Below are 11614 nucleotides of genomic sequence, written 5' to 3'. Positions count from 1 at the left end.
CTCCGGTTAGGATCCAGCCCGAGGCCATCTTGTCCCTCGCGAATGCGGTGCTGAACTACCTTTCCCAGAGGTCGCCGCGTTCTCAGGCCGGCGGCTCTGCGCGGAGCGGTAACGGGAGCTGGGTGTTAGTCACTGAGCTCTTCCTGACGACTGACGCCTTGCAAGGGAGATTGGAGGTGAAACATCCAGAGGTCTGGGCGGGGATGGAGACTGACTGAGTATTGTCTGTTCAGGCTGAACGGGCGAGGTTGGAGAGGGAAGTGTCGGTTATTATGTATGACAGTATGTCCTTGTGATGGGTGTGTGCTTATGACAGTGTGTGGTACCGTGTGTGTAGCTTTATGCGGGTGAGTCTGCGAGGTATGATTGTTAATGTGCGATCGTGTGTAATACTGTGTGCTAGTGTGGGTTATCCTGTGACTCTGTGCCCGTGTGATGGGTGTGTGGATTGTTTCTGTGTGTGACTGTATATATTCCTGTTTGTGTGCATGCATAGGGAGCTTTGTTATTGTACTTCTGTGACTGCGCGCTGGTGGGGATTGTGGCTGTGCAGCACTGTGTGCGGAAGGGAAGGGGAGTCTGTGACTGAGACGGTTACACCTTTGTGTCTTCTGATTGGTGAATCTGGAGAGACTGTCGGTGACCGTCTCATATAGTCATATATGAGACACAGGATAGCTCTGCGCTTTGCCAGTTAAGACCCTGACTCTTCTGTATGGCTTTATAGTTGAAATGGAAGCCTGGGATCTCCTCTGAGAAGCCCTGGTCAGGGAGGGGCAAGTGAGCTAGATATCCTTGTCATCTGGACTTTAGGAAAGATTTGTTATCTCCTTGTCTCATCTGTGTCTGTTAACCAGGCTTAATGAGTCTATCCCTTGTGGTTCATAGCCAGTGAACACACCAAGTACTTAAAAAAATAATAATTTTATTTATTTATTGGCTGTGCTGCATCTTCCTTGTGTTTTGAGCTTTTCTCTAGTTGCAGGGAGCGGGGTTACTGTCTAGTTGCAGAGCAGTTTTCTCACTGCGGTGGCTTCTTTTATTGCAGAGCACCGGGCTCTAGGGCCCGCTGGCTTCAGCAGTTACGACCGGAAGGCTAAGTGGTTAGCTCCGGGGCTCCAGAGCACAGGCTCGGTAGTTGTTGGGCACAGGCTTAGTTACTTGGAGGTGTGTGAGAATCTTCCCAGATCAGGGAGTGAACCCCTGTCTCCTGCCTTGGCAGGCGGATTCTTTTACCATTGAGCCACCAGGGAAGTCCCACATAAACTACTTTTGATTAAAATAGAAGCATTTATTGGTTGCGACAGTAAGAAGACAGGGAGCCAGCTCTCAAAGCACTGTCTGTGCAAAACTGGATGGGGAAGTTTTAAACCTGGAGCACATGCATAGTACTAAAAGAGCTGCTGCTGCTAAGTCACTTCAGTCGTGTCCGACTCTGTGCGACCCCAGAGACGGCAGCCCACCAGGCTCCCCCATCCCTGGATTCTCCAGGCAAGAACACTGGAGTGGCTTGTCATTTCCTTCTCCAATGCGTGGAAGTGAAAAGTGAAAGTGAAGTCGCTCAGTCGTGTCCGACTCCTAGCGACCCCATGGACTGCAGCCTACCAGGCTCCTCTGTCCATGGGATTTTCCAGGCAATAGTACTGGAGTGGGGTGCCATTGCCTTCTCCGACTAAAAGGGCAGGCATGGTGAAAAGACAAAAGCTGCTCTAGGTTGCAAAAAAACTGTAAGCAAAGTGTTTGGTTGTTTGTGTGCACTGTAACCTTTTTAAAACATCTAGTGTTTGGAACTTGCTGTAATTTAACAATTCCTGCAAAACAATCATACTTTGGTTTAACCCCATCCTTTCCCTACTGCTGCCTAGCTAATATATCCTTCAACAAGAGAAATCTCCAAGGAGGAGAAAATAATGGTTATGATATCTATAAGTTGTATATAAGATGGCTTGGTATTTTCCCTTTATTTCTAAAATGCTTTATTTTTTCCTGGAGTTGGTTTTTTTCCTTTCTTGGCAGACTTCTAACAGAGACCCATGAAGTAAACTAAAGCCTACTATTTTTCTTTGCACTTCCTAATTTTTAAAATTAATATGTATGCTGAGTATTTTGGTTTTACATATGTACACATATGCAATCATGTAGATACATATACATGTGTATATACTTGCATTTTTAATATTTTCATTTAAGTGATGTAACTTTCCACATAATTGAAAGTTATTTGAGAATATTTTTAATATTACACAGTGTTGTTTTGTCATATGTGATTAATGCAATAGTCATTGTCTCCTTTATTGCTATAAAAATTCTGATTTTGTTTGAGGGGGCACTGTGCCAAACAACAAATAGGGGCAAAAAAAAACCACTTTACATATTTCAGATGTAAACAAAAGCTGTTAGATTGGATTTCTTAGACAGTTCTTTAAAGAGGGGAATGTGGGGAAGGCTCAGTGGACATGTATTCTTTTAGCCTTCTTCCTTTTCTCCTTCCTGCCTGGAAAGTGGATAATAGTGCTGTTCATGGAGCAGCCATCATATAACCATGCATCCACAAGGAAAGGAAGGGTAAGAGAATTAAAGTATTATACTAAATGAAAGTAGAGGATTTTAAATAGTGTATATTGTATGAAAGTTATTTCGTAAACAAAACAAAATTTACCTATAGGTGCATGAAATAAATAGTAGCATTTCAATTCTCTTCATGGTAATGTTGACTGAAAAACACAATGTGATAGCCATGAGTTTCAGTTTTATTTGAATACTTACTGAGCACTATAGCCTGGGAGACAGCCTCTCAGATAGCTCTGAGAAATTACTCTGAAGGTGTACATGCGATTAAAGATACATCTTGGTAGACGGTTATTGCCAGTCATGAAGAATAGATATCTTGGTTAATGATTTTAGTGCTTTCCTAAGTATGGGAAGATGCAAAAATCCAAGTTCATTAAAAAATTCTCCTGAAATAGTTCTAAATAAAGGCTCATTTTCACAGAGCACGTAATGACTGATCCTGAATTTCTGTTCAGTTCAATTCAGTCACTCAGTTGTGTCTGACTCTTTACAACCCCATGGACCACAGCACACCAGGCCTCCTGGTCCTTCACCAACTCCCGGAGTTTACCCAAACACATGTCCATTGAGTCAGTGATGCCATCCAACCATCTCATCCTCTGTCGTCCTCTTCTCCTCCTGCCTTCAATCTTTCCCTGCATCAGGGTCTTTTCCAATGAGTTAGCTCTTTGCATCAGGTGGCCAAAGTATTGGGGTTTCAGCGTCAACATCAGCCCTTCCAATGAACACTCAGGACTGATCTCCTTAGAATGGACTGGTTGGCTCTCCTTGCAGACCAAGAGACTCTCAAGAGTCTTCTCCAACACCAAAGTTCAAAACCATCAATTCTTCTGCACTCAGCTTTCTTTATAGTCCAACTCTCACACCCATACATGACTACTGGAAAAACCATAGCCTTGACTAGATGGACCTTCATTGGCAATGTAATGTCTCTGCTTTTTAATGTGCTATCTAGGTTGGTCATAGCTTTCCTTCCAAGGAGTAAGCGTCTTTTAATTTCATGGCTGCAGTCACCATCTGCAGTGATTTTGGAGCCAAAAAAAATAAAGTCTGTCACTGTTTCCACTACTTCCCCATCTATTTGCCATGAAGTGATGGGACCAGATGCCATGATCTCAGTTTTATGAATGTTGAGCTTTAAGCCAACTTTTTCACTCTCCTCTTTCACTTTCATCAAGAGGCTCTTTAGTTCTTCACTTTTTGCCATAAGGGTGGTGTCATCTGCATATCTGAGGTTACTGATATTTCTCCCGGCAATCTTGATTCCATCTTGTGCTTCATCCAGCCCAGCGTTTCTCATGATGTACTCTGCATATGAGATAAATAAGCAGGGTGACAATATACAGCCTTGATGTACTCCTTTTCCTATTTGGAACCAGTCTGTTGTTCCATGTCCAGTTCTAAGTGTTGCTTCCTGATCTGCATAGAGATTTGTCAAGAGGCAGGTCGGGTGGTCTGGTATTCCCATCTCTTTCAGAATTTTCCACAGTTTATTGTGATCCACACAGTTAAAGGCTTTGGCATAGTCAATAAAGTAGAAATGGATGTTTTTCTGGAACTCTCTTGCTTTTTTGATGATCCAGCAGATATTGGCAATTTGATCTCTGGTTCCCCTGCCTTTTCTAAAACCAGCTGGAACATCTGGAAGTTCACAGTTCACGTATTGCTGAAGCCTGACTTGGAGAATTTTGAGCATTACTTTACTAGTGTGTGAGATGAGTACAGTTTGTGCGGTAGTTTGGGCATTCTTTGGCATTGCCTTTCTTTGGGATTGGAATGAAAACTGACCTTTTCCAGTCCTGTGGTCACTGCTGAGTTTTCCAAATTTGCTGGCATATTGAGTGCAGCACTTTCACAGCATCATCTTTCAGGATTTGAAGTAGCTCTACTGGAATTCCATCACCTCCACTAGCTTTGTTCGTAGTGATGCTTTCTAAGGCCCACTTTGACTTCACATTCCAGGATGTCTGGCTCTAGGTGAGTGATTACACCACTTGATTATCTGGGTCATAAAGATCTTTTTTCTACAGTTCTTCTGTGTGTTTTTGCCACCTCTTTTTAATATCTTCTGCTTCTGTTAGGTCCGTACCATTTCTGTCCTTTATTGAGCCCATCTTTGCATGAAATGTTCCCTTGGTATCTCTAATTTTCTTGAAGAGATATCTAGTCTTTCCCATTCTATTGTTTTCCTCTGTTTCTTGCACTGATCACTGAGGAAGGTTTTCTTATCTCTCCTTGCTATTCTTTGGAACTCTGCATTCAAATAGGTATATTTTTCCTTTTCTCCTTTGCTTTTCAGCTGTCTTCTTTTCCCAGCTATTTGTAAGGGCTCCTCCGACAGCCGTTTTGCTTTTTTGCATTTCTTTTTCTTGGGGATGGTCTTGATCCCTGTGTCCTATACAGTGTCACAAACCTCTGTCCATAGTTCATCAGGTACCCTGTCTATCAGATCTAGTCCCTTAAATCTTTTTCTCACTTCCACTGTATAATCATAAGGGATTTGACTTAGGTCATACCTGAATGTTCTAGTGGTTTTCCCTACTTTCTTCAATTTAAGTCTGAATTTGGCAATAAGGACTTTATGATCTTAGGATGTTTTATTGTAGTCAGCAACTATAGAGGCTAATGACTTGATTGTAGAACTGGATGGTGATTTGCAATTCTCCCTTTTTGGTAATAAATTCAACCAATGTTTGGGAGACGTTTGTGACCAATTTGTCCCACAATGCTAGAAAGACTCATTCCTAGATCAGGTCAGGACTTCGTTGTTCAGTTCAGTAGCTTAGTCGTGTCTGACATTTGCAACCCCATGGACTGCAGCACGCCAGGCTTCCCTGTCCATCAGCAACTCCCAGAGCTTACTCAAACTCATGTCTTTAGAGTCGGTGATGCCATCCAACTATCTCAACCTCTGTCATCCCATTTTCCTCCCACCTTCAATCTTTCCCCAGTGTGGAATTACTGGACTAGGCAATGTTAATGATAGTCATAAAACTCACTGTACCCTCATCTGTCGTACTAGTCAGTTATTGTCTAGGAATTGATTCCCTCTTGCTGCTTCTTCCCATATCTAGAGTTACACTACTACAATCATTTTGATCATATATATATATATATATATATAACTATATTTGGTTAATTGTTGAAGTTGCATAGTCATCATTATCTTTATTGGAGGCTCAGTCACACATTTGGTAATGCAAAAAACAGTAATTTTGTAAAATAGGCAGAGTATAAGTAGAACAACCAGTAGCATAAGGTCATAACTAAGAATTTAAACCAAGAACTTCCATTCAGCATGGCCCAGTATATTCTTAGTCATCTGACCCAGTCTATTCCTTACCAATTGCTATCTTTAAAGGTAATGATATATAAGCATTGTTCATAAGGCACTCAGCCTGATTTCCTAGTGTTATTAAGCTGATTATCTTTAGTATGATTTAATTGTTCCCAACAAGCATATTGTTCTGTTAAACTTAAATGACCATAGCCTGTTAGCTATATAAAGCCATCATGTAACAGAAGGAGGGTCCCTCCTAATAATTGGGAACTTACATTCTTTCACTGAAATTTAGCTCGTTGCTCTGAGCTTGAGTAACTTTGAAAGAAAATTCATACTTATGGCTAGGGTCAGAGCAAGTATGATTGACTGGCCAACTGAGGGGGTCCCATCTAGTAATATCAATAGTGGCCCAAACAGAACTATAACTTCTTTCTTCTACAATAAATTTCCTGAGGGCTATCAACTCATTGCCTTGGAGAGGAGAAATCCACCAAGGTAACTTAGAAGTTCTGGACATAGGTAACTGACTATAAGCCCAACAGTTGGATTAACTTTTAAATTCTGCATAGGATTTTGCCTGTGATAGAAAAACATTTGATTTATATGCAAAAGTCCAGTATATCAAGAGAACACTATAAATAATCATATAGGTTAGGTTCTGAATCTTGGGATAGCTTTTTATTTCTGATGTTGTCTTCTTGTCCTGGTGTGAGTGTCATTTCCTCTCTGAGCGCTGTTTTAAAGTGAGTTTGAGTTCAGTAGTCTGCTATATAGATCAGTATAATGCAGGGGCCCATTTTAAGTGGGAAATATTCCAAGAGTCCTTTCATTTTTGCTGCACATCAAGTACTTTGTTTTTTTTTTTTTAATTTTTAAAGTTATATATTTTAAAATTTTATTTTTGACTGCCCTGGGTCTTACCTGCTGTACATGGGCTTTCTCTAGTTGTGGCAAGTGCGGGGGCTGCTCTCTAGTTACAGTGCATGAGCTTCATCGCAATGCATGTGGCTTCTCTTGTTGCAGAGTGCAGGCTTCATTTAGTAGCTAGGCTCATGGGCTCTAGAGTCCTAGATATCATTTTGAGATAGTGATTTTGTTTCCTTCAAGCATTACCCAGAAGTGAAATTACTCAATTCTATGATAATTGTATTTTTAAACTTTTGAGAAACTTCTGTTTTCCTTAGTGGCTGTGCCAATTTACATCCCTACGAACAGTGCACAAGGGTTCCCTTTTCTCCACATCTTCACCAACACTTGTTATTTCTTGTCGTTTTGGTGATAGCTATTTTAACAGATGTAAGATAGTATCTTATTCTGGTTTTGAGTTGTATTTCCCTGATTAGTGAGGTTGAACATCTTTTCGTGTACGTGTGGGTCATTTGTTAGAATTCTTTGGAAAATGTCCATTAAGATCATCTACACATTTTTTATTTGGATTATTATTTTGCTATTGAGTTGTATGAACTTTATATATTTTCCATTTAACCCCCATATGATATGTAATCTGCAAATATGTTCTTCTGTTCCATAGGTTGCCTTTTCATTTTGTTGTTTGCTTTGCTGTACAGAAACTTTTTAGTTCGATGTAGTCCCACTTGTTTATTTTTGCTTTTGTTGTCAAGTCCAAAAAATCATTGCTAAGACTGAAGTTTGAAAGCTTACCCCCCTTAGGAATTTTGTGATTTCAGGTCTTATGTTCAATTCCTTGATCCGTTTGAGTTGATTTTGTGTACAGTGTAAGACAGTGGCTCAGTTTTATTCATTCACACGTGGTGTCCAGTTCTCTCAACACCATTTATGGAAGAGAATATCCTTGTGTCCAGTTTTCCCAGCACCACTTAGGGAAGAGAATATCCTTTTCCCATTGTATATTCTTGGCTTCTTTCTCATTAATTATAACAATGTGTGGGTTTGTTTCTGGGCTCTCTATTCTGTTCCACTTATTTACATGTCAGTTTTTATGCCAATACCACACTGTTTTGATTCCTAAGGCTTTGTAATACAGTTTAAAATCAGGATTATTTTATATTTCTGTGAAAAATGCCATTGAAATTTTATATAGTTGTGTTGAATCTGAAAAGTCTTTGGGGGTAACATGGATATTGAAAAATATTAATTCTTACAACCCATAAGCACAGAATATTTTTCCATTTATTTATGTCTCCTTCAGTTTGTTTTGTCAAAGTCATAGTTTTCAGTGTACAGGTCTTTAACCTCCTTGGTTAAATTTATTCCTAGGTATTTCATTTTTAAAAAATACTGTTTTATAAAAAAATAAAATAAAGAAAACATAAAAATACTGTTTTATTGATCTATAGTGTTCTTGCCTGGAGAATCCCAGGAATGGGGGAGCCTGGTGGGCTGCCGTCTCTGGGGTCGCACAGAGTTGGACACAACTGAAGCGACTTAGCAGCAGCAGCAGCAGCAGCAACAGTGATTTACAATATTGTATTAGTTATAGGTATATTATATAGAGATTCAAATTTTTTAAAATTATATTCCATTTAAAGTTATAAAATGTTGGTGATATTCCCTGTGCTGTACAATATATCCTTGCAATTTATTTATTTTATACATAGTAATGTGTATCTTTACCCCCTACCCTTGCCTTGCTCCTCCCCCTTCCCTCTTCTCATAGGTAACCACTACTCCTCTGTATCTGTGTTTGTTACATTTATTCATTTGTTTTATTTAATAAGTGGTATCCTATAGTACTTATGTTTCTCTGTCTGACTTATTTCACTAAGTGTAATCCCCTCTAGGTCCATCCATGTTGGTCCAAGTGGCAAAATTTCATTCTTTTCTATGGCTGAGTAGTGTTCCATTGTGTATATGTGTGTGTGTGTGTGTGTGTGTGTGTGTCTTATTGATTTATAGTTGATTTACAATATTAGTTATATACGTGTGTGTGTGTGTGTATACCCCACATCTCCTTTATCCATTCTTTATCCATTCATCTGGACACTTACTTAGGTTGCTTCCATATCTTAGTTGATATAAATACTATAGTGCTGCTCTGAACACTGGGGGCATGTTACTGCTGCATTTGGAGTGATAGTTTATATATTGCCTCTGTAAATGCCTACCAGATAATAAGGGGAGGAATACCACCTAATAAGTGCTATGTCACAACAGTCAATGCCCCAGTCATACTTACACCCTCTCGGTGGACCTGCCAGCCAGGAAATGAGGTGTGCTTCACGATTCTTGGGCTAGGATGGTAGTCAGTGTTCCACTCACGTATACAGTCTTTATAGATGCCCATTATTAATGGGCAGGGATGGCTGTCAGGTCTCTGTTCACACACATAGCATCTGCATGTGCCTCTGCAGATACTTACTGGCAAAAAGGGAGGATGGTGCTGCTAGGTGTCATGCACAATAGTGTGAAAGATTGGCATTTTTAAAGTGTTCAGCCAGTGTAGAGTTGGCGTTGTCAATAGGGTTTTGTTTTGCAGGTCAGCAACCTTCTCAGCCCTTTGGATAGGAAAAGCAAGTATACTTTGGACATTTTATTTTTTTGTTATTGTTTAGGGTTTTGGTAGTTATTTGCACTTGGTGGTATTTCTAATTTCAAGCTTCTCAGGTGCTCAGGTTGGAATAATGGGAAGACAAAACAACAAAACACCCAATTCTCCACCAGGGAACTCACCACTGGGCTGGGTTTTTCCTCAAATCCTAAGGTCAATCCAGTTGACCCTCATTTTTCCAACTTGTAGTTTCTTTCTTATCTTTGCTCTTTGCACATGAGATTTTTTTTTCCTGCTTCTAAGATTCTCTCTTTATCATGGATTTTAATCAATGTAGTTATGAGTCCTTGGGAATAGTTGTGCCCGTGACCCCACCCCCACCCCCCTCTGCCTTGTTTCTTGTGCTTGGAATGGGTTGAACTTAGATCTGTGGGTTTACAGTTTTCATCAAATTTGGAAAGTTTTCAGCAATTATTTCTCCAATTATTTTTTTGTCCCCTGCCCATTCTTCTTCCTGTCTTTCAGGGATCTCTACTACACATCATTAGGCTAGATGAAGTTGTCCTACAGCTCTCTTCTCATTCTATAGTTTTTATTGCTATGTCTTCAAATTTGCTAATGCTTGCTTTTGGAGTGTTTAATCGATTAATCCTATTAACTGTATTCTCAGACACTATTGTTTTTAACCTCTAGATTTGTTTGAGTCTTAAATATTTTCCACATCAGTACTTACCAAGATCAATCTCTCTTGTTCCTTTTTGGACATGCAGGATATAGTTTTGTACTGCTAGTATCTATTAACAAATACAAAATCTTGTAAATCAAATACAAAATCTTTTAAATCAAATACAAAATCTATGTTTGTCACTTCTGGATTTGTTTCTATTGATTTTTCTACTTAGTCATGTGTGCCTGCTTATAAAACTTATTTACTACCAGGCAGTATGAAAGTTACCCTCAATATCCTTGGTACTTTTACATTTCTATAAATATACTCAAGTTTTGTTCTGGAATATACTTATGATACTTGAGAACAGTTTGTTCAAGATTTGCTTTAAGCTCTGCTGGGTGGGACCAGGAAAGCCTTAGTCTAGTGCTAACTTGCCTCTTCTACTGAGGCAATAGCTTTTTGAGTAATCTAACCAGTGCTCTGTGAATTATGAAGTTTACCCTTCTTGCTCATGGGGACACAAACAATTCCTGACCCTGTGTGAGCTCCAAGGATTGTCTTTGCTCTTAAGCATTTCTTTTGCTGGTCATAGGTGGTCTCCTTGATCCCCTGCAGTGATTAGAACTTGACTAAATACTCTGCCCTGCAAACTTTAGCCATCACTGCCTCCCTGGACTCTCAGCTCCATCTTTTCTACTTAAGGGGGTTGGTTACAAAGCTTCTGTATATTACCCCTCCCAGTGCTGAGATGTGGAAATGCTGTCTAAGCAGTACACTGGGTCAAATGTATGGACCACATTTGTTTGTTTATACCTTGTTAGGCATGACTATTCTGTTGTCTGGTGTCCAATGTCTGAAATTATGTATATCTCATACTTTAGTGTTTTGTTATTTTAGGCCGGAAGGTAAATCCAGCCTGTATTATTCCCATTTTTGGCTGTAAACAATGTTTAAAAAAAAAATTCTGTGCTTAAAAATTGCAAGAAAGCAGAGCTTCCATATACCATTCTCCCAATTTGCCGAATACTAACATTTTACATTACCATAGTATAATGATGGAAATCAGGATGTTAACATTGGGCACAATACTATGAAACAAATGACAGGCCTTGATTGGCTTCCATCAAGTTTTCTCCACTAATTTTCCAAAAATTGAATTCACAATCCTATGTTGTATTTTGTTCCCTTGCCTTTTATAACCTGGAAAGGTTATGAACTTTTAGAGAACTGGGCAAGTTATTTTACAAAAGGTTCTGCATTTTGGATCTGCCTGCAGTTCTCTCATTATTAGGACACAGTTATGCATGTTTTGGTCTTCCCAGGTAGCACTAGTGGTAAAGAACCTGCCTGCCAATGCAGGAAACGTAAGAGATACGGTTCAATCCCTGGGTTGGGAAGATCCCTTGGAGGAAGGCATGGCAACCCACTCCAGTATTCTTGCCTGGAGAATCCCATGAACAAAGGAGCCTGGGGGGGCTATGGTCCATTGGGTCACAAAGAGTCGGACATGACTAAAGCGACTTAGCACATAGCACATGCATGTTTTGGTGAGAATACTACCCAAGTCTTTGCCCTTCTTAGTGAATCACCTTGATGCCAATGTCACTATTGGTGATTATTT

The 11614-nt window shown here is 39.8% G+C and overlaps 1 protein-coding gene across 2 annotated transcripts in view; it reads left to right on the top strand.

The window, feature by feature from the left end:
- The first annotated feature begins 92 nt into the window (after positions 1–92).
- ZNF382 (zinc finger protein 382) overlaps positions 93–11614 on the top strand; it is an 83404-nt gene continuing 71882 nt past the window's right edge. The window contains exon 1 of one of the 2 annotated variants that reach the window (XM_061385990.1): positions 93–176. The gene's annotated coding sequence lies outside the window, so the exon portion shown is untranslated. The remainder of the gene's footprint in view (positions 177–11614) is intronic. The other variant, XM_061386000.1, reaches the window with a different exon arrangement.

Source organism: Bos javanicus, chromosome 18, assembly GCF_032452875.1.
Source record: "Bos javanicus breed banteng chromosome 18, ARS-OSU_banteng_1.0, whole genome shotgun sequence".
In the NCBI taxonomy this organism is placed as follows: Eukaryota; Metazoa; Chordata; class Mammalia; order Artiodactyla; family Bovidae; genus Bos; species Bos javanicus.
This window is presented reverse-complemented; position numbering and strand designations above follow the sequence as displayed.